The sequence below is a fragment of the Ursus arctos genome, unplaced genomic scaffold (assembly GCF_023065955.2).
Source record: "Ursus arctos isolate Adak ecotype North America unplaced genomic scaffold, UrsArc2.0 scaffold_4, whole genome shotgun sequence".
NCBI lineage: Eukaryota > Metazoa > Chordata > Mammalia > Carnivora > Ursidae > Ursus > Ursus arctos.
This window is the reverse complement of record NW_026623056.1, coordinates 26,790,279-26,810,465: the sequence shown is the minus strand read 5'-3', so window position 1 is coordinate 26,810,465 and position 20,187 is coordinate 26,790,279. Positions and strand designations below refer to the sequence as shown.

Sequence of the window (20,187 nt, the reverse complement as noted above, 5' to 3'; positions counted from 1 at the left end):
TTTTGCCTATTCTAGATGATTCATGTAAGTGGAATCGTACCGTATTTATCCTTTTGTGTTTGGTTTGTTTCACATAGCACATGATGTTTTCATCCTTGCTGTAGCATGTATTAGTACTTCATTCTTTTTTTAAGGCTGAATAATACTCCATTGTATATATACACTTGACCCTTGAACAATGTGGGGATTAGGGGTGTCAGCCCTACACACACAGTCAAAAATCTGCATATAACTTTTGACTACCATACGAGTAGCCTACTGTGACCAGAAGCCTTACTAAGAACATGAACAATAATTAACATATAACTAGCATGTTATATTCTCATAAGATTGTATTCTTATGACGTAAAACAAAATGTTACTCAGAAAATTATAAGGAAAATCTATGTAGTACTGTATCAGAGAGCTGGCATACAGTGCACAGTTCAAACCTGTGGTGTTCCAAGTTCAGCTGTATACCACATTTTGTTTATTCAGTTATCTGTCGCTGTGTTCTAGTTTTTGCTTTGTAAATTTGTTGCTTTTTTCTCACTTATTTGGAGTTTATGCATCTTGTTTTTAAGTCCACTAATTTATAGTTTAAATGAATTCAAGTATAAATCTAAATTTAAAAAAATAAAATTTTCTGGTTTGTCAGTCTAAAAGAAAACTATACTTTGACTCCCCCTTATATTAGAAGACTAGCTGCTCCTCTTCATCCACCCTCACTTTATCTGCGTTTTCTCTCCACGGTGAACTGGGAACTTTGTATTCTTCGTATATTTTTTACCCATTTCATGTTTTTAACTTCGTCTTCTTTCAGGTCTTTTATCTTGGTAATTACATTCCACATTAACACAAAGTATTTAAATTTTATTTAGACGGAGTTGTTGGTGCTCATTGCCGTTTTTCTCAGGCTTTCATTTAAGGTGATACATCATGTTCGTCAACTAGCCTTTTCAGCTATTTTTTTTTTAATTAATTTATTTGAGAGAGAGTGCACAAGGCGGGGGGCAGAAGTAGGGAGAGAGAATCCTCAAGCACAGGTGCTCCTTTTTTTTCCTTTTTATTAAAATATTTTCACAGATCATGTCTGTTATACACATTCATCAATGTTGCCTGATACACTAGCTCCTTACTGTTTTTGTACTTCGTTCTTTTTTCATTTCCAGAAATATTTTTAGTTATTTTGTTTTAATTCTGTTTTCTTTCTTGAAAATACTTACAATAATTAGGTTGGCTTGTCATTTCTGTCCTTTGTGTGAGTTTCTCAAATGTTTGTCTTATCACCCGTTTGATTTTTCTTTATCTCTTCCAGTGTAGGCTTTATTTCTGCTATTGAAATTTTAGCTTCTTTATATCCTTTAAAAATTTATGCTGCTCCCTTTTCTTCTTAATTTACTCTCATTTTATCTTTGGCTTTTCTCTCCATATATGCCTGTTTCCTAGTTTGCCACTGTTTGGGAGTTCTGTGTCTTGAGGTGATTCATCATCTAAGTCAGACTCTGCTTCCTGTGGTGGGTAATTATCTTTCTTGTGCTACATTATTTTTTGTTGGGATCAACATAAATTGTTGAATGTTTTTTCTGCTGCTCTATCTTTGAATTGTAGCTGTTGTATGTTATCTGATGTACATTTGTTAGAAGTGTTTGTGGGTTATCCTTGCTACAGTGGGCTGTGATTCTGATTGAAACCTCTTAGGTGTATTGCCAAAGGATACATAGCTCCTAGCCTGAGTTCCAGTGATTAATAGATATTCATCTAATATAGTAGTTCTGGTGGGATCTGGTTTCTAACTTGTGCTGTTAGGGCTCTTCCTGATTCTAGCCTTATACCCACAGCACAACACTTTGCTTAAGTGACTACATCTCTCAGGAAGCCATGTGCTAATCCATGTTTCTCTGTGCTTGTACAGCTCCACCTGAACCTTACATACACACAGGAACATAGACACTTGCTTTTTTCTGGAACTTGCATGGTAAACTCTTAAATGTATGTAGAAAGATCAGAGGGGAAAACAAGGATCTCTGGCTGCCACAAAACCCACTTCTGCATAGCAACGAACAGCTTAGCAAGGGTTGGCTGACTAGTTTGTTTCTTTGAGGCTGATTTTGGGTCTCTAAATAAAAGGATGGCTGGCAGAGAGGGGCAAGGTGTCTTCATACCTTCTTTTAGGCAGATGGTTGAACTTAGTTTTATGAAGCAGAGCATGGCTGGGTTGTGAATCCTCTCAGTTAAGATTGACCTTATAGTTAGTGGAAATCCTTCAAAGATCTGATATAAGTTGTTTTCTTGGAAATTTGGGATAGGCTACGTGGGTTGATTCTGATTTGATACCATTTTTTTAATGAGAATAAGCTGGCTCCAGTTTTTGTTTAACTTAGATAACCACCCAAGGAATCAAATAATCCGTTTGCTGTTAACCATTTTTTAGTCAAAGGTCTTATTTTAGATTGATAGATTATCACTTTGATGGTAGGAAATGGTATCTTGTTTCAATTTGCATCTCTCTGAAGTTGAACACATTTCATAAATTTATTGCCCCCCCTTTATTTTTCATTTTGAATTAATTGCCATTTAAGGTTTGTGACCAAAGCTGCCTTTTTTTTTTTTTTTTGTAATCTTTGCTGTTCCTTACTTCCCCGTTCCCTACCTTACAGTCATTTTGAAGCATTTCTGACTCTTGCCTCTTCTTTCGTGCTTGGTCATTGTTTCACTTTTTCAGTGTGGTGATTGGGTGAAGGCCAAGGGGAAAAAGAAAAAAAAGAAGGATCACATTTAGATTACTATGTTTCTTTACACACACTGCTTCCTCTGTATATAGAGACCTTCCTGTCTTTCCTTGCCTGGCAAATTCCTTCTCATCCTTCAAAAGCCAAGTCTGATTTCTTGGCCTAATTACTCATATAAATGGGAGCTGTGGGTCCTCTTTTCCATAGTATGCCTTACACCCCTATTAGCTCTTACCTTATTTCAGAGTAGTCGTCTGTTTTTATTTTCCCACTGACGCCAACTCAGAGGGAACACTGAATCATAGTTGTCTTTGATCTCTAGCGTCTGACACAGTATAGGCACAAAATAAATATTTGACTGACTTAGGAGAGACTAAGGTTTTTTCCTTCAACTGTGTCATTGCCCTGCTTCTAGTGTGAAAATGTAAAACACAGGTCTTTTGGGAAGTGGAGTTACAAATACTTTTTTGTTTAGATTTTATTCTGGTCTGGGTTGTTTGTTTTTTTAATGATCGGGCACTACTTCTGAGAATAAGAAATACTTAAACCAACCTCTAAAACTTCCAGGTGCTCCCTGTTGCCCAGCACCTGTGACTTTTTGGCCCTACTCCACAATCTGATTTTTCACTACTTGCTGCCATTTGCCCTCTTGTTTTCTTGCTGTCTCATGAACTAGATCATACTTACTGTTCCTATTTGTTCCTATTGTTTGGAATCCCATCTTCTTCTTTTTTTTTTTTTTTTTTTAAAGATTTTTTATTTATTAATTCGACAGGGACAGAGACAGCCAGCGAGAGAGAGAACACAAGCAGGGGGAGTGGGAGAGGAAGAAGCAGGCTCATAGCAGAGGAGCCTGATGTGGGGCTCCATCCCACAACGCCGGGATCACGCCCTGAGCCGAAGGCAGACGCTTAACCGCTGTGCCACCCAGGCGCCCCCGGAATCCCATCTTCTGAATGGGAATGTGATCTGTTGTAAATGAGGATTGAGTAGTGAGAATTTAGACTATTTATTGTCCTGCTGGTCTTATACTGAATATATGATGGTTAATGTGAGGTTCCTGGATCAGTTTTATCAATTGTGAGGATCAAAATAAATAGAGCATTTAATTGTCTTTGTTCTAGAATAGTGATCTGAAAGCACACAGAACAGTGACTCTTTCTTCAAATTTTGCTGTGTCCCCTGCAGCCTAAAAAAAAAAAAAGTTCACTTGCCTCTGATGCCATCACAGATAAACCTTTCATTGGTCGATTTATTCATCAGCAATTACTCATGTAGACACATGAACTGGATACAATGCTAGGTGTTAGTGGTTAACAAAATACTCACTGGATCCATGCCTGTGGAGTTTATAACATAGGGAAGATAGACATTAAAAAAGCAAATCCAGTGTGATGAATGTTAAGACAAAGGAAATAAAGTGATATGCATGGGATGGGAGTGAGGAGGTGTCAGAGAAGGTTTTCTGAGAAAGTCACCTTTAGGGCAATACTTGAAGTGGGTGTTTGACAGGTGGAGCTGGTGGACAGAAAGTAGGGTGACCAACTCAATGCCAGTTTGCTGAGGTCTTTCCTGGGTTTAGTACTGCCCGTCAGGTGTCCCAGGGAAATAGAATGAATGATTGGTCAGTGAACAGATCTTCCTAGGAGGTCACATGTGAACGCCTGAAATGGCCATTAGAAAAACTGAAAGAATGGATAAAACTACAGAAGAACCCCTTAAAACTACGAAGGAGTGAGTATGGAAAGTGAGGGGCCTAATCATGCGTGTACTGTTGCGCTTTATCTTCAGTCTCCCACTTGAAGGCTTTAAGTAGGACACTGAAGTGACAGAGTTTAATGTGCTTTAAAGCTGCTCCCTGCAGTGTGTACAATAGATTGGGAGGGGCTGAGAGTGCATTTGGGGATCATAAATAACAGTGAGTAAGTCGTAGGCTGCAGTGATTTAGAAGTTTTGAGAGGCATGGATGGTTTTGAGACAGCATGTTTAGGTAGAGCGTGAAAGCCTGAAACAAATGATTTTCAAAAATCATTTTATTCCAAGACAATTAATTTCTTAAAAATGGAAAAACTGAACATTTTTTACTTTGATATTTTCCTGTCACCTGATAGAAATTTTCCGAGCAGAACCCATAATCCAGACAGCAGTTTTGGTTTTTTTGTTAAATGATGACCCTGGGTCCTTTTTTCACGTACGAAGAACAGCAGCGTAGGAGGCATGGCTTTGAAATGGTGGAGATGATTCTTTTTCTGAACGCAGCGAGAGGTGTGACTTCAGGTAGTTTAGTCACCTTGAGAGTAATGCCCCTGCGAGGCTCTCGAGGCAATCGATGGATCGATCGATCGTTCCAGGGATGCTTGCATTCTGCATTTGTTTAGAAGTCTCCGTTGTAAGTTACTCCGGGAGGCCACAGCAGTTTCTTTGGAGCTGCTTCTTCCCCAGACCTGAACCCTCCATGTCTGCCTCAGTTTCCATCATTCCCTTTCTTTGTCTATATCTGCTCCACTGTAGCTTTTTTTTCCCCTTAAATTAAAAAAAGAGATATATAATTCATATATGATAAAATCCACCCTTTAAAAGGTATACAACTGAGTGGGTTTTGTTTTGTTGTGTTTTTCTGTTTTCCGAGATTGCATAATCACCACCACTCTCTGATTCTGGGATGTTTGTATTATCGCAAAAAGAAATCTTGCACCTGGTAGCAGTCACTCATTTTATCCCAACTTCTCCCCCTTGTCCCAGGCAACCACTAATATATTTTCTGTCTTTATCAATTTGTCTGTTCTGGACAGAGAAGCTGATTCACATAAAATGTGGTCTTATGTGACTGGTTTCTCCCATTTCTCACAGTGTTTTCAAGGTTGATCTATATTGTAGCATGTATGAATACTTAATTTTTTTATGGCTAAATAATACTCCATTGTATGGGTATACCACATTTTTTTAAAATCCATTTATCAGTTAATGGAAGTAGGGTTACTTTCACTTTTTTTTTTTTTTAAGATTTTATTTATTTATTTACTTGACAGAGACAGCCAGCGAGAGGGGGAACACAAGCAGGGGAGTGGAAGAGGAAGAAGCAGGCTCCTAGTGGAGGAGCCTGATGTGGGGCTCGATCCCAGAATGCCGGGATCATGCCCTGAGCCGAAGGCAGACGCTTAACGACTACGCCACCCAGGCACCCCTGCTTTCATTTTTTGACTGTTAGATGAATAATGCTTCTGTGAACATTTGTCTATAGGTTTTTGTGTGGACATATTTTTATTTCTTTGGAGTATATACATAGGAATGGAATTGCTGAGTCATAGGGTAACTCCATCTTTAACCTTTTGAGGAGCTACCAGGCTGTTTTCCAAAGCGCCTGTACCATTTTGCAGTCCTGCCAGCGGTGTGTGAGGGTTCCAATTTCTCCCTGTCCTCACTAACACCTGTTACTTTCTGTCTTTTTTAATGTAGCCATCCTGCTGGGTGTGAAATGGTATCTCATTGGGGGTTTACTTTGCATTTCCCTAATGGCTAATGATGTCGAGTATCTTTTAATGGGCTTATTGGCCATTTGTGTTATCTTTTGAGAAATACGTATTCAGGTCCTTTGGGAATGAATTTTATGTTCAGAATTGAGTGGTTTAGAGCAGTGCCTCTCAGAATCTTTTGGTAATAAACTAATAACTTTTGTAAAATACTGTAAAATGGAAATGAAAGAAAAACAAGACATACAAAATAAAAGCCCCTTTTGTTGTTGTTGTCATTGTCATTGTCGTTGTTAGGGTCAACAGCAAATTACTGTGTCAGATTGCTCCGAAAGTTTCTAAACACTTCTTCTCAATTTCTGTATTTCATTGAGCACTGGTAAAAGAAATAGCTGGTCCATGTAGCACTCTTTGAGTGGTACTGCTTTCAATTACTAAAAGACATTTGAAAAGTAGCACTTTTTCTGTGTTTAACTCAAGACAATAGCTTGTTTCTTTTATCTTCTGTACTTCCAGCTCCGACTCCCCAATTCTAACTTACCATTGAGGTGATCCCACAGAGGGCTGGTTTTGAGGCTTGATGAAAACAAGCATTTCATATGGATTTTACATAAGCAAGTTGCGTTTTATTGGAACAAGCTAGAGGGTCCAGTTTCAGCAGAAGATAAGGCAAATGAGATTTGTAGCCAGTGAGGCAGCCTTCTAACCATTTCCCAGTTTTCCTCATAGGAGATACCCTCAGTGTTGATGACCCTGTGCTTGTGGTAGGGTGGTTTCTGCCAGGTTTTCAGAAGCACAGAATGCAGGTTTATCATAAAGCCTCGTATACTTCCAATCATGTCACTCTGAAATTCCAACATAGTTATCTTACTTGTTTGTAAATAAATAACTTATCACTTGGCTGTAACATCCTTGTTCTGAGCATGATTTCTTACCTCATTGTATATAGTTATACAGAAATAAGCGTTATTCATCTCCAACCTCTTTCTGACCCTGTAGCCATGAAGAGTCTATGAGCATGAGCAGTTCATTATCTCCTGTCTTAAAAGCTCTCGGAGCTCTAAGCATGCAGGCTGTTCCTGTCTCTGAAACCTTATAAACTAGGGACACCAAGGAATGCATACTTACACTATCTTGATTATCTTATGTTTTGGGTGGTGAGATTCTGAAATAATTGTAGGTCATTAGAAAGTATTTTGTTTGTTTATAGTGGCCTTAAACTAATGAGGGTGTATAGAGTATTTTTTTTCTAAAGATTTTATTTATTGACAGAGACAGCAAGAGAGGGAACACAAGCAAGGGGATTGTGAGAGGGAGAATCAGGCTTCTTACTGAGCAGGGAGCCCGATGCGGGGCTCGATCTCAGGACTCTGGGATCATGACCTGAGCCGAAGGCAGATGCTTAACAACTGAGCCACCCAGGCGCCCCTAGAATATTTTTGAATCGTTTGAAGTGAGTTTAAACTATCGTTAGTTCCTCTGTGTTAAAAGCTTTATTTTGGACAATGTCACATTGATACAGAAATTAAGAAAAGTGTTCCTTGCCAGCCTGGAGTTTAAAATCTTGTAGAAAAAGAGAAGAAAGATGCCAGTGACTGAAGTACAAAGAAGTGTGTAAGTGTAAACCTTACGGATTGCACTGTATCATTCTGGGTCCATTCAGGAGAGAAACCACACAGTAATTTGAACATGGAAAGAATTATTAACTATAACAAGAGAGTGGAATAACGAGGGATGAGTTAGTAAGAAGTAAATAGAACTCTAAAGAATATAGGAATAGCAAGTAAGGAGCAGCTGCTACCCCTAGGGCTCGTATCTCAGGACCTAGGAAGGAGCCCTCCTTCCCCCAGAGCTGAGATCCAGACGTTGTTGGAGAGAGCATGGCTGTAGATCCCTGAAGGTGCTGTGTGGGCAGAACTTGCTGGACATATGCTCTCTAGGGTAGGTGCCAGAGAAAGCTGTTGACAGGGAGGTGTTAACTCCACTACAAAAGCTCCCAAAAAGAGAGCAGTGGGAAGCTGTTGGCTGCTGAGTAAGCTACTGGTCACCTCGTGGTATAGAAGCCTGGTATTGGAGGAATTTGGGGAGCAAACACACCAGAACCAGGAAGCAAAACTTTTATCCTACTTGTCTCTCCTGCGCCCTCTACTGATAAAGCTTAATATCGTGCCAGCTGGCCAAGGGAAACACTTAAAGGTCCCAGATCTATTTTCAGAGTAGACAAAGGGATGAATTTGGGATTGAGAGACACTAAATCAGTAACTAGCATTGGAATGGTATTAGTGCTGTCAGAGTCATAGGAATAGATTTGCTATGAGATTATGACAGTTGAAGAAGTGGTATATGAAGGAGCTCTTGTAAGATCAGTAGGGTTGTTTTTTTTTTTAATTCAACCATGGTTGACATACAATGTTATATTGCTTTCAGGTGTACAGAGTAGTGATTTGGCACTTCTATACATTATGAAATGCTCACCACACTAAATGCGGTTACTATCTGTCACCAGACAATGTTATTACAATATTGTTGACTATATTCCCTGTGTTATACTTTTCATCCCTGTGACTTATTTTATAACTGGAAGTTTGTACCTCTTAATCCCCTTCACCTTTTCGCTCAAGGTTGTTTGTTGTTGTTGTTGTTGTTTTAATTGAAGATGATAGCTGTTTTTTTTCTCATTACAAAAATAGTACATGTTCATTTTATAAAAATTAGAGTATGGACAGTTATTTTTGTCCTGTGTATATTGTAGAAAGGTAGGGAAAGCAATCAGGTCTATTACCCATAAAGAGAATCATTGTTAATCATTTGATAAAATATGGCTAGGTAGGGGAGATAGTAGGGAGGGAAAGCTTTCTGTGATGGTGCTTGCTGCTTCTTTCGTATATTTGTTTACAGAAAAATTTGGCTTTCAAATATAATGCTAGGGATGCCTGGGTGGCTCAGTCGGTTCAGTGCTTGCCTTTGGCTCAAGTCATGGTCCAAGGGATCGGTTTTCGCATCGGACTCCTTGCTCTGCAGGGAGACTGCTTCTTCCTCTGCGTGCCGCTCTCACTGCTTGTGCTCATGTGTGTGCTCTCTCTCTGACAAATACATAAAATCTTAAAAATATATATATAATAATGCTAAATGATATATACTAGCATTTTGAGGAACTTTCTGTTTTTGGTGTTTATGTGAAATATATTTATGTAAGTTCTTTTTAAATGTTTTATTATTATATTTTATTTGTTTTATTATTATTTTTAAATTTTCAGTATGATTAACATACAGTGTTATATTAGTTTCAGGTATACAGTATAGTGATTCAACAGTTCTGTGCATTACTCAGTGCTTATCATAGTAAGTGTACTCTTAATCCCCTTCACTTATTTCATCCATCCCCCCACCCCTCTGGTAACCATCGATTTTTTCTCTGTATTTAAGAGTCTGTATTTTTGTTTACCTCTTTTTTGTTATTGTTCATTTGTCTTGTTTCTTAAATTCCATTATGAGTATAGTCATATGGTATTTGTCTTTCTCTGACTTTGACTTATTTCACATAACTTTATACCCTCTAGATTGATCCATGTTGTTACAAATGGCAAGAATTCATTCTTTTTTATGACTGGGTAATATTCCATTGTATTTATATACCGCATCTTCATCCATTTATCTATTGATAAACACTTGGATTGTTTCTGTAATTTGGCTATTGTAAATAATGCTGCAGTAAACGTAGGGGTGCATATATCTTTTTGAGTTAGTGCTTTTTAATTTTTTTGGGTAAATATCCAGTAGAAGAATTGCTGGATCATATGGTAATTCTGTTTTTAGTTTTTCAAGGAATTTCTTTACTGTTTTCACAGTGGCTATACCAGTTTGCATTCCCACCAATAGTACATGAGGGTTCCTTTTTCTCCACATCCTTTCCAATAATTGTTGTTTCTTGTGTTTTTTATTTTCTCCTTCTGACAATGTGTGAGATGATGAGATCTCATGGTTTTGATTTGCATTTCGCTGGTGATTAGTGATGTTGAGCATCTTTTCATGTGTCTGTTGGTCATCTGTAAGTATTCTTTGGAGAAATCTCTGTTCATATTGTCTGATTTTTTTTTTTTTAAAGATTCTATTTCTTTGTCAGAGAGAGCACGCATGCGAGCACAAGCAGGGGGAACGTCTTCTCATTTTTTAATTGGATTATTTGGTTTTGGGTGTTGAACTCTGTAAGTTCTTTATATATTTTGGATACTAACCCTTTATCAATTATATCATTTACAAATATCTTCTTCCATTCAGTAGGTTGTCTTTATTGTCTTTTAGTTTTGTTGTTTGTTTCCTTTTGCTGTGCAGAAACTTCTTATTTTGATGTATTTATGTAACGTAACGAAGTTTGTCAAATAGACAATCACTAAACATCATTTTGGTGCTCTTTAAGTGACTGTTAGGAAGGTAGTCACATTGTAATCACAATGTAATCACGTTGACGGAATGTTGCATCTTAGAAGTCATCATGGTTTAGTCCTCTTCGCCCAAATATTGTCGTATTAATGCGCCTTTTAGGAACAGGGTTCTAGCAGACTTGATCTGGGAAAACAAATTGAAAACTATATCTTGCCCTTGTTGAGGTGTAGGAATAGAATCCCCCCACCCAGATATCAAAGACTGAAGGATTCTCATGAAAGAGAAAGACTTTAATAATACCATATTACTGATTATTGGCTTTTATACTTTAAAAGTTGGACAGTAATTCTAGAAAATGAAAACAAAGTTCTTGGGTGTTAACCCATGACTAGGCTCATATAAATGGTCAGGCTACATAGTGTGAGGCCCATTTTCAGAGAAATATCCTATACTACTAAATCTAGACTAGTTCTTATTGACTTATCAACCTTTTAATCAGGTTGGTGCAGAAGTGAATTGTTTGCTTTCCATTTTTGACAAATTTAAGAAAAATATTAAAACTTACTAATATAAGTATAGTTTTTAAACCTTTTAGATATGATCTTTGACTTAGAAATATCCAACTTAAAAATAACCACTCTTCCTCTCATTATGTATGAGTAGTTATATGGAAAGGTTTAGAGTAGTGCTGGATTTGGAGTGTCTGGGTGGCTCGATCGATAAAGCGTCTGACGTCAGCTCAGGTCATGATCTCGGGATACTGGGATGGAGCCTCATGTTGGGCTTCCTGCTCCGTGGGGAGTCTGCTTGTCCCTCTGCCCTTCCCCCTCCCCCTGCTCATGCTTGTGTAAGCTCATTCTCTCTCTCAAGTACATAAATATAGCTTAAAAAAAAAAAAGAATAGTGCTGTTCAACCTGAACTCGTTGCCATGATGGAAATGTTCCATATCTGTGCTGTCCAATATGGCAGCCACTAGCCACGTGTGACTGCTGAGCACTTGAAATATGGCTAGTGTGCCTAAGTATCTGAATTTTATTGCATTTTAATTAAATTTAAATAGCCACACATGGCCAGTATGTCTATCCATATTGGATAGCACAGTTTACAGAATGTAAGGAAACCAGTTTGAAAGAAAACAAGTAATTTGAAGATGACTTTAGGAGCAACTTCCCATTGAGGGTCAGCCTCTCTACATGATAGTTTCTGTTTTCCCCAAATATCTTAATTTGAAATATTTTGAAAATTTTTTTGTATCACTAATGTAATTACAAAAATTTGATTGAGATTCATTTCTTTTTTTAAGGTATCTTTTAAAAATGCATATCCTGGGGCACCTGGCCGGCTCAGTTGGTGGAGCATGTGACACTTTATCTGCGGGTTGTGAGTTCAAGCCTCATATTGAGCATAGAGAGTACTAAAAAAATTTTAAATAAAGATGCATATCCCTCAGTGATGTCTGTTTTATAACCTTATCACACGCCTAATCTTGGTTCATTTTAGTATGCATCTGTTGAATGCATACAGTGTGCAAGACTCTATACTGTGTGCTAAGAGTACAAAGATTAATAAGGCATAATTGTCATTAGCCATTTAGTCTAGCCGGGGTTAAGCGAGAGGGAAGTGGTGTTAAAGGAAGACTTTTTAGTGTTCAGTTTTTTGATGTTTTTGATTTTACGTAGGCTCCACGTCCAATATGGGTCTTGAACTCAGGACCCCAAGATTAAGAGTTGTGTGTTCTACTGACTGAGCAAGCCAGGTGCCCCTTAAGTGATTGGTTTTTTTAAACCTCTGCATGCCATTTGATATGCTTAGGAATATATATACATATATATGTGTGTATATATTTTTTTTTAAGATTTTATTTATTTGAGAGAGAGAGAGAGAGAGCAAGAGCAAAGGAGAGGGGCAGAGAGAGAGGAGAAGCAGACCCCCCACTGAGCAGGGAGCCTGCCGTGAGGCTCCATCCCAGGATCCTAGGATCATGACCTGAGCCAAAGGCAGACGCTTAATTGACTGAGCCACCCAGGCACTCCGAAATATATATTTTTTAACTTAGCTCACTTTTCAAAAAACATTTTTCTTAAAGCAAGGAAAGATTTTTTGCCTTTCTGTCTTTGCTGGATTATTTTATTTTGTACCCTCCCATAAGAGGAATGCAGCCTCAGAATTCTCATCACAGTGTACAGGAAGACGTGGCCGCCAGCCACTCGGAATCATTCAGAGTAGCTCTGTGAATTGAAGCCTGCTGGCTCTTTGGCATCTATAGTAGTACCTGGAATATTCTTTCCCTATTTTTTATCTGTGCAAACTATCCTTTATGTTATTTTTCAAGTTAAAGTCATGCTCTTTCTCAAATCATTTTGAAGTGATAGAAGTGATCTCTTCCCCTTTCGTACTCATGCATTCATTGAACAGATATTTATGGATTGCCTTGTATGTGGCAGGTTCTGTTGAACCATGAGGTAGGAAGTGAGCTATGTCACTTGTGGACTGAGACAGTTAAAGCCCACATGCCCCCTCAGTCTCTCTCTCCCATTTTGGTGGTGACCTATTAAGATAATGGAACTCTAGGATCGCAGCAACCTAGATCCATAAATCGTCTTAAGGAGAAGAACTAAGTTCCTCAGGTTTAGTGTCCACTAGAAATAAACCTTCATTGTGTCAAAACATTCAGATTTTGGGATAGGTTTGTTACCAGTGCATAGCCTGGTCTGATAAAGGGTTGTTTCGGACTTTTACTGGTATGACAGTGCTACTATAAACATTCTTATAATTTGCACATCTGTGAGAGTTTCTTGGATTTATATCCAGCAATAAAATTGCTGAGTTGCAGAATGTAAAGACAGACGGTCTACTTTACAAGCTAATACCAAGTTGTTTTCTGAAGTAGTTTTGCTACTTTGCACTCTCCTAGCAGTTAGGGAAATTCTCTTTGCTCTACATCCTTGATAATATGTAATTTTGGTCAGCCTTCTTAATTTTTCCAATCTAGAAGCTGTAAAAATGGTATCTGATAATGGCCTTAACTTTATATTTCCACAATTTTTTATGAGGTTGGGCATGTTCTCATGTATTTATTCACTTTGTTGTCTTCTATGAAATGCCATTCCCATCACTTGCTCATTATTAATTGGATTGTATGTCTTTTACTTATTTCTTTATAGAAATTCTTTATATGTTCTTTTTTTTTTTTTTTTTTTTTAAAGATTTTATTTATTTATTCGACAGAGATAGAGACAGCCAGCGAGAGAGGGAACACAAGCAGGGGGAGTGGGAGAGGAAGAAGCAGGCTCATAGCGGAAGAGCCTGATGTGGGGCTCGATCCCGGATCGCCGGGATCACGCCCTGAGCCGAAGGCAGACGCTTAACCGCTGTGCCACCCAGGCGCCCCAGAAATTCTTTATATGTTCTGAATATAATTTTTTGTCAGCTACTTTTGTTGCAGATTATCTCCTTGGTTTGCAGCATATCTTTTTATTTTATGGTATAGAATGTAGTCCTATTTATCAGTCTTTTCCTTTAGAGCCATAAAGATACTCTCTCTACGTAAAGAAACCCTTCTATATAATCTTCTAAAAGTTAGAATTTTGCCTTTCACATTAAATCTTTAATTCATCTAAAGATTTTTTTGGTATAAGGTAGGGGTCTTCACCTGCGTTCTCCAGAAGGCAGAGCTTGAGGCGGAAGGCTTATGTATCTTTTCATTATTAGGAAGTACATTTCAAGGAGCAGAAGTATGGGGAAGGAGGAGTGGAGTACTCCTGTAGTGGTAGCCTATATGGAAGTGGAACTGATGGCTCAATCCCCTTGTATTGCCTCTCAGGAAGTTACAGGAAGTCAGTCTCAGGATCATCCAACAGGGGATAAGAAAAAGGATCTATTTAATGAGATGGGATCTGTTCTCATCACATTGGTCACAGGTTCACCCCACAGTTAACTCCCCTGCACTATCAGGTTGCACTTGTTGGGGTAGGGTGTGCAGCTCAGGAATGAAGTGAGGCATTGTCGTATTGTGCCTGCATTTAAAAGTTGGCCACATCCAATATAGAGCTGGTAGGTGGAGTAGCAGCTTGAATAAGAGATAGGTGAGGCTGAAAGGATCGGAAAAGTTGAATCTAGTAGAGGATCCAACCTCTTAGATAAAAAACGTTCCTATCAGGGTCTTTCTACATTATTCTATTTCAGGAATGTCTTTGCTCTTCCTGGGCCTTCGCTCTTCCATATAGATTTTAGAATTAGCTGTCCAATTTTTCATAAAACCCGTTTGGGATTTTGATTAAGATTACTTTGAATCTAGATTAATTTGAAAAAAATTTGGCATTTATATAATTTTGAGTCGTTTAAAATTTTTTTCTTTTTTGTTTACTTTTTTTTTTTTTTTTAAAGATTTTATGTATTTGACACGGAAGTGAGGAGAGAACAAGCACAAGCAGGGGGAGTGACAGGCAGAGGGAGAAGCAGGCTCCCTGTTGAGCAAGGAGCCCAGTGTAGGGCTCAAACCCAGGACTCTGGGATCATGACCCAAGCTAAAGCCAGCCGCTTAGCCAGCTAAGCCACCCAGGGGCCCAATTTTGAGTCTTAAATTCCTGAACACTAGTATCTCTCCATTTATTAAATTCTCCTTAATATCTTTGAATCTGTTTTCCTCCTGTATAAAGATTCTCATTCCATGGTTCCCAAACTGTGCCAGTGTACCCTGGGATACCCCCCTGAGCTGAGAGGCACTGTGGGATTTTACATTTTAGAGGGAGTCAGTGATCGGCATCTATTGAACACCATGTGGACTTGCAGCTCTAGGGAGTTCCACAGTTTCAACATTAAGTTGTGGTACATTTCGTAATGTCCATCTTTGTGGAGCAGCTGCTGTGATTAAAAGTACAGAAATCAATGTGGAACAGAAAATGAGGGTGGGCAGTGCCTGAGGTCTTGTATTATGTAGTGCCCATCAGGTGCATGTTTCCAGTTTGTAAGTGATTGAGAAAGAAATTAAAAAAATCTTCAGTTTGTGTGTATTGCTTTTTTTTAATAACTACTAAGTTTTTAGGACATAAATACTAATAAAGTTGTTTGGACCTAACTACTAAATAAGTGAAACTGTTAGGAATTTCTTTTAGCATTGTGAATAATTACTTAGAATAGCAAGGGCCCATGAATTGAGAAGGTTTGGGAACTTCTGTTGTAGGAACTTCATGTTTTTCTTATGTTAAAAATGGTATCTTTTCCCCTTCCAATTTCATTTTGTTTAGTATACAGAAATGCAGTTGAGTTTTGTATATTCTGCTGTATCTTGCAAAATTTGCTTGATTTGTGTTTATCTGAATAATTTGTTGTTTTTGAGCTAACACCTCACACCTGTCAGAATGGCTATAATTAACAACACAAGAAACAACAGGTGTTGGTGAGGTTTCAGAGAAAGGGGGGAACCCTCTTGCACTATTGGTGGGCATGCAAACTGGTGCAGCCCCTCTAGAAAACAGTGGAGGTTCCTCAAAAAGTTAAAAATAGAACTACCCTATGATCTACCAATTGCACTACTAGGTATTTACCCAAAGGATACAAAAATACAGATTTGAAGGGCACATGCACCCTGATGTTTATAGTGACATTATCAACAATAGCCAAACAATAGAAAGAGCCTAAAAGTCCACTGACTGATGAATGGATAAAGAAGATGTGGTGTGTACACACACACACACACACGCACGCACGCACACACACACGCACGCACGCAGGCAATGGAATATTACTTAGCCATCAAAAATGAAATCTTGCCATTTGCAATGATGTGAATGGAGCTAGAGTATATTATGCTAAGCAAAATAAGTCAGAAAAAGATAAATACCATATGATTTCACTCGTGTGAAATTTAAGAAACAAAACAGATGAACATAGGGGGGAAAAGAGAGAGAGAGGGAAACAAACTGTAAGAGACTTAATGATTGAGGGGCGCCTGGGTGGCACAGTGGTTAGGCATCTGCCTTCGGCTCAGGGAGTGATCCCGGCGTTATGGGATTGAGCCCCACATCAGGCTCCTCCACTATGAGCCTGCTTCTTCCTCTCCCACTCCCCCTGCTTGTGTTTCCTCTCTCGCTGGCTGTCTCTATCTCTGTCGAATAAATAAATAAAATCTTAAAAAAAAAAAAAAGAGAGACTTAATGATTGAGAACAAACTGAGGGTTGATGGAGGGAGGTGGGTGGGCAATGGGCTAGATGGGTGATGAGTATTAAGGAGGGAACTCGGTGCCCAAGCATATTTTTAGTGGCCAGTGGATTGAGATTGGGTTTCTCTGATATCTTATTTATTTCAAGTAATATTACTCATTCTACTTTTGCTTGTGATTATATGTAACTTCCAAAGTTCCAAAATCAAATATACAAAGCAAGATACATTCAGAGAAGTCTCACTTTCAATTCAGTCTCCTCCATTTTGTTCCATTCCCCAAAGTAACCATTGAAAAAATTATGGTTTCTCCTTCTATTAAAAAAATAATAAGCTTGTGCGTGTATGTGTGCATGTCTGTGTGTTGAAATGCCTTTCCTTTCCACTTAGATAAATGGTAGCATACCATACATATATTTTTCTCCCATCTTGCATTTTCATTAGTAGTATACCCTGAGATCACTCCATGGGATAGACTGATTTCCACATTCATTTTTACAGCTTCATAGTGCTTGAGTGGGGGGTACATCATAGCTAATTCAACCAGTCTCCTGCTTATTGCGATTTGAGATGCTTCCATCTTTTGCTTTTACAGGTATTACAGGCTTGGCCTTAATGCAGTCTCCTGCAGATGCACTGCTATTGGTAACTCCACCAGCATGAGCATGTTGCTTTAAGTGATACGATATTCCAAATGGTAAATAACAAGAACTTCTCAGTAAAAGTGAACTGAGTAAGACAAATTCCAGGCTTCTCTTGGTTTCATAGTGGTTGCATAGCTGGAAAATTCAGTGTGTGTTAAAACTGTGTAAAAAATATTTTATATGCAAAATAGAACTGTGCTCTAGGTTCAGATAATTATATAAATACACATATATATATGTATACATATAAAACTTTTTTTAACTATAAATCAGTGCATGGTGGGACATTCGAGAGTTCTGAAGATGTGGGGTGCCTGGGTGGCTCAGTTGGTTAAGCAACTAATTCTTGATTTCAGCTCAGGTCTTGATCTCAGGGTTGTGTGTTCAGGCACTGCGGTGGGCTCCACACTGGGTTGGAGCCTACTTAAAAAATAAATTAAAATATAAAAATAAAAATAATTATAGAAAAGAGTTGTGATGGTGTGCCTGGTGGCTCAGTCAGATTAAGCATCTGCCTTCGGCTCAGGTCATGATCCCACGGTCCTGGGATCTAGCCCCACATGGCACTCCTGTTCAGCAGGGAGCCTGCTTCTCTCTGTCCCCTTGCCCCTCCCCCAGTTTGTGCTCTTTCTCTCGCTCTCTAATAAATAAAATCTTAATTTATTTTTTAAAGATTTTATTTATTTATTTGACAGAGAGAGCACAAGCAGGAGGAGCAGTAGAGGGAGAGGAAGAAGCAGACTCCCCACTGAGCAGGGAGCCTGATGTGAGACTTCTATCTCAGGACCCCAGGATCATGACGTGAGCTGGAGGCAGCGCTTAACCGACTGAGCCACCCAGGCCCCCTAAATAAAATCTTTAAAATAAAAAGAGTTGTGAGGACTTGCTGGCACATTGGAGAATGCTGGTATCTGTGAAATGTGTTCACTAAATACCAGTAGAACCCCTTTTCTTTTTCTTTTTTTTTTTTAACTAATTTATTTATTTTAGAGAGAGCATGCACAAGCATGGTGAGGGGCAGAGGCAGAGGGGGAGAGAGAATCCCAAGCAGATTCCCCACTGAGCGTGAAGCCCAAAGAGGGGCTCAGTTCCACTATTATGAAATCACGACCTGAGCCGAGATCAAGAGCAGAGCCACCCAGAACACCTACAATGCCTTTTCATTTGTATTTATTTTTTATTTGTTTTCTTTATTTGTGCTTTCTCTATTTCTTGATTAAATTTGTCAGAGGTATTGTACTAGTTTTATCCAAGATCTAACTTTTAGCTTTATTGATCTCCACTGTATGTATAATAGTCTTCTATTAAGCAATTTCAGCTTTTATCTGAATTATTTTCTTCCTACTTCTTTGGGTTTACTTTGTTGTTTATTTTTGTTTTGCTTCTTAGGCTAGATGCTTAACTCATTAATTTTTAGTTCTTTTTTAAAGTAAAACTTAAGAACTGAAAGTGTCCTTAAGTGCTTTAATCACATCCTGCAAGTTTGTGTATGTGTAGTAAAATACATATAACATAAAATTTGCCACTTTCAAAACTTTTTATATCTTTCCAAACAGGAACTCTCTACCCATTAAATAATAAATCCCCACTTCACTGTACCATCAGGCCCTGTGATTTCTAATCTTCGGTCTCTTTGAATAATTTGACCACTCTAGATGCCTCATGGAATTGAAATTGAAATTATACAGTATTTATCCTTTTGTATTTGGCTCATTCTACTTAATGTTTTCAAAGTTCATCATTATTAGAGGACATATCAAATTTCACTTCTTTTTAAAGATAACCATGCTCTACACTAGGTTTATACCACATTTTGTTTATCTTTGACATATATTTTTGACACACAGCTTTTTCATTCTCATTCAGTTCTAATAAGTATTTTCTGATATCCTTTATGATCTCTTTTCTTAACCATAAGTTTTTTAGAGGTGTTTTAAAATTTCCAAACTTAAGGAGTATTTTTCTAGTTAAATCTTTTTGTTAGTGATTTCCAACTTGACTGACTTCGGTTAAGTGTATAGGGTAATTCTAATCTTTTGAAAATTTTCTTTGTCTCAAAATATTTTTATTTTGTCCTCATTCTTGAAAGAGAGTGTTGTTGAATCTGCAGTATGTTGGCACCTTCTCTCAGAACATTGAGAATATTCCAGTGTCTTCTGGCTGTTACTGTTGGTATCAAGTAAGCTTGAAGTCCAATTGCCCTTTTCCTCCTTTGGCTGATTTTAAGAATTCTTTGCTTTTTTACCTTAATTTCACTATGATGTGTCTTTACTTCAATTACTTTTTTATCTTGCTTTTGATTTATTAGGTTTCTTCATGTAATGGATTTGTGTCCATCAATTCTAGAAATTTCTCAGCTACTAATTTATCTGGCAAACCAGTCCCTCATTCATTCTGTCCTCTCCTTCTGAAACTCCAAATAGTTATATCTTAAGTCATCCAACCTACTCATCTTACTTTTCTTTCATATTTTCTTTGTCTCTGTGCTGCTTTCTAAAGTGACTTTCTAAAGATACATACATCTCCCAGTTCACTAATTCTTTCTTCCACTGCATCTATACTCCTTTTTACTTCAAATGCCAAGTTCCCATTTTCAGGTATTATGTTTTTTCTTACTGAAAGTATCGTGTGGTGGTTTTTTCATGTTTGCTTTTTTTTCAAGCTTCTTAAGATGTTCTGTGTCAGATCATTCCACATCTATTTCACCAGTCTGTTTTGGATAGTTCTCAGTCCCCGTGCCTTGTTTCATTTTCTGAATTTTCACTATGAGATGTTCCTTTTCCTCAGAATTTTATATTTGGGTATTATTTGAGACCTG

General features: G+C 38.0%; 1 protein-coding gene across 2 annotated transcripts in view; it reads left to right on the top strand.

Annotated features, from left to right (window-relative positions):
• The window catches only part of PAK2 (p21 (RAC1) activated kinase 2), an 89,792-nt gene that overhangs the window by 12,858 nt on the left and 56,747 nt on the right, over positions 1–20,187 (top strand). Inside the window, exon 2 of one of the 2 annotated variants that reach the window (XM_048214894.2) lies at positions 17,321–17,422. The exons of the other annotated variant lie outside the window; for it this stretch is intronic. The gene's annotated coding sequence lies outside the window, so the exon portion shown is untranslated. The remainder of the gene's footprint in view (positions 1–17,320; positions 17,423–20,187) is intronic. 2 annotated transcript variants of the gene reach the window in all.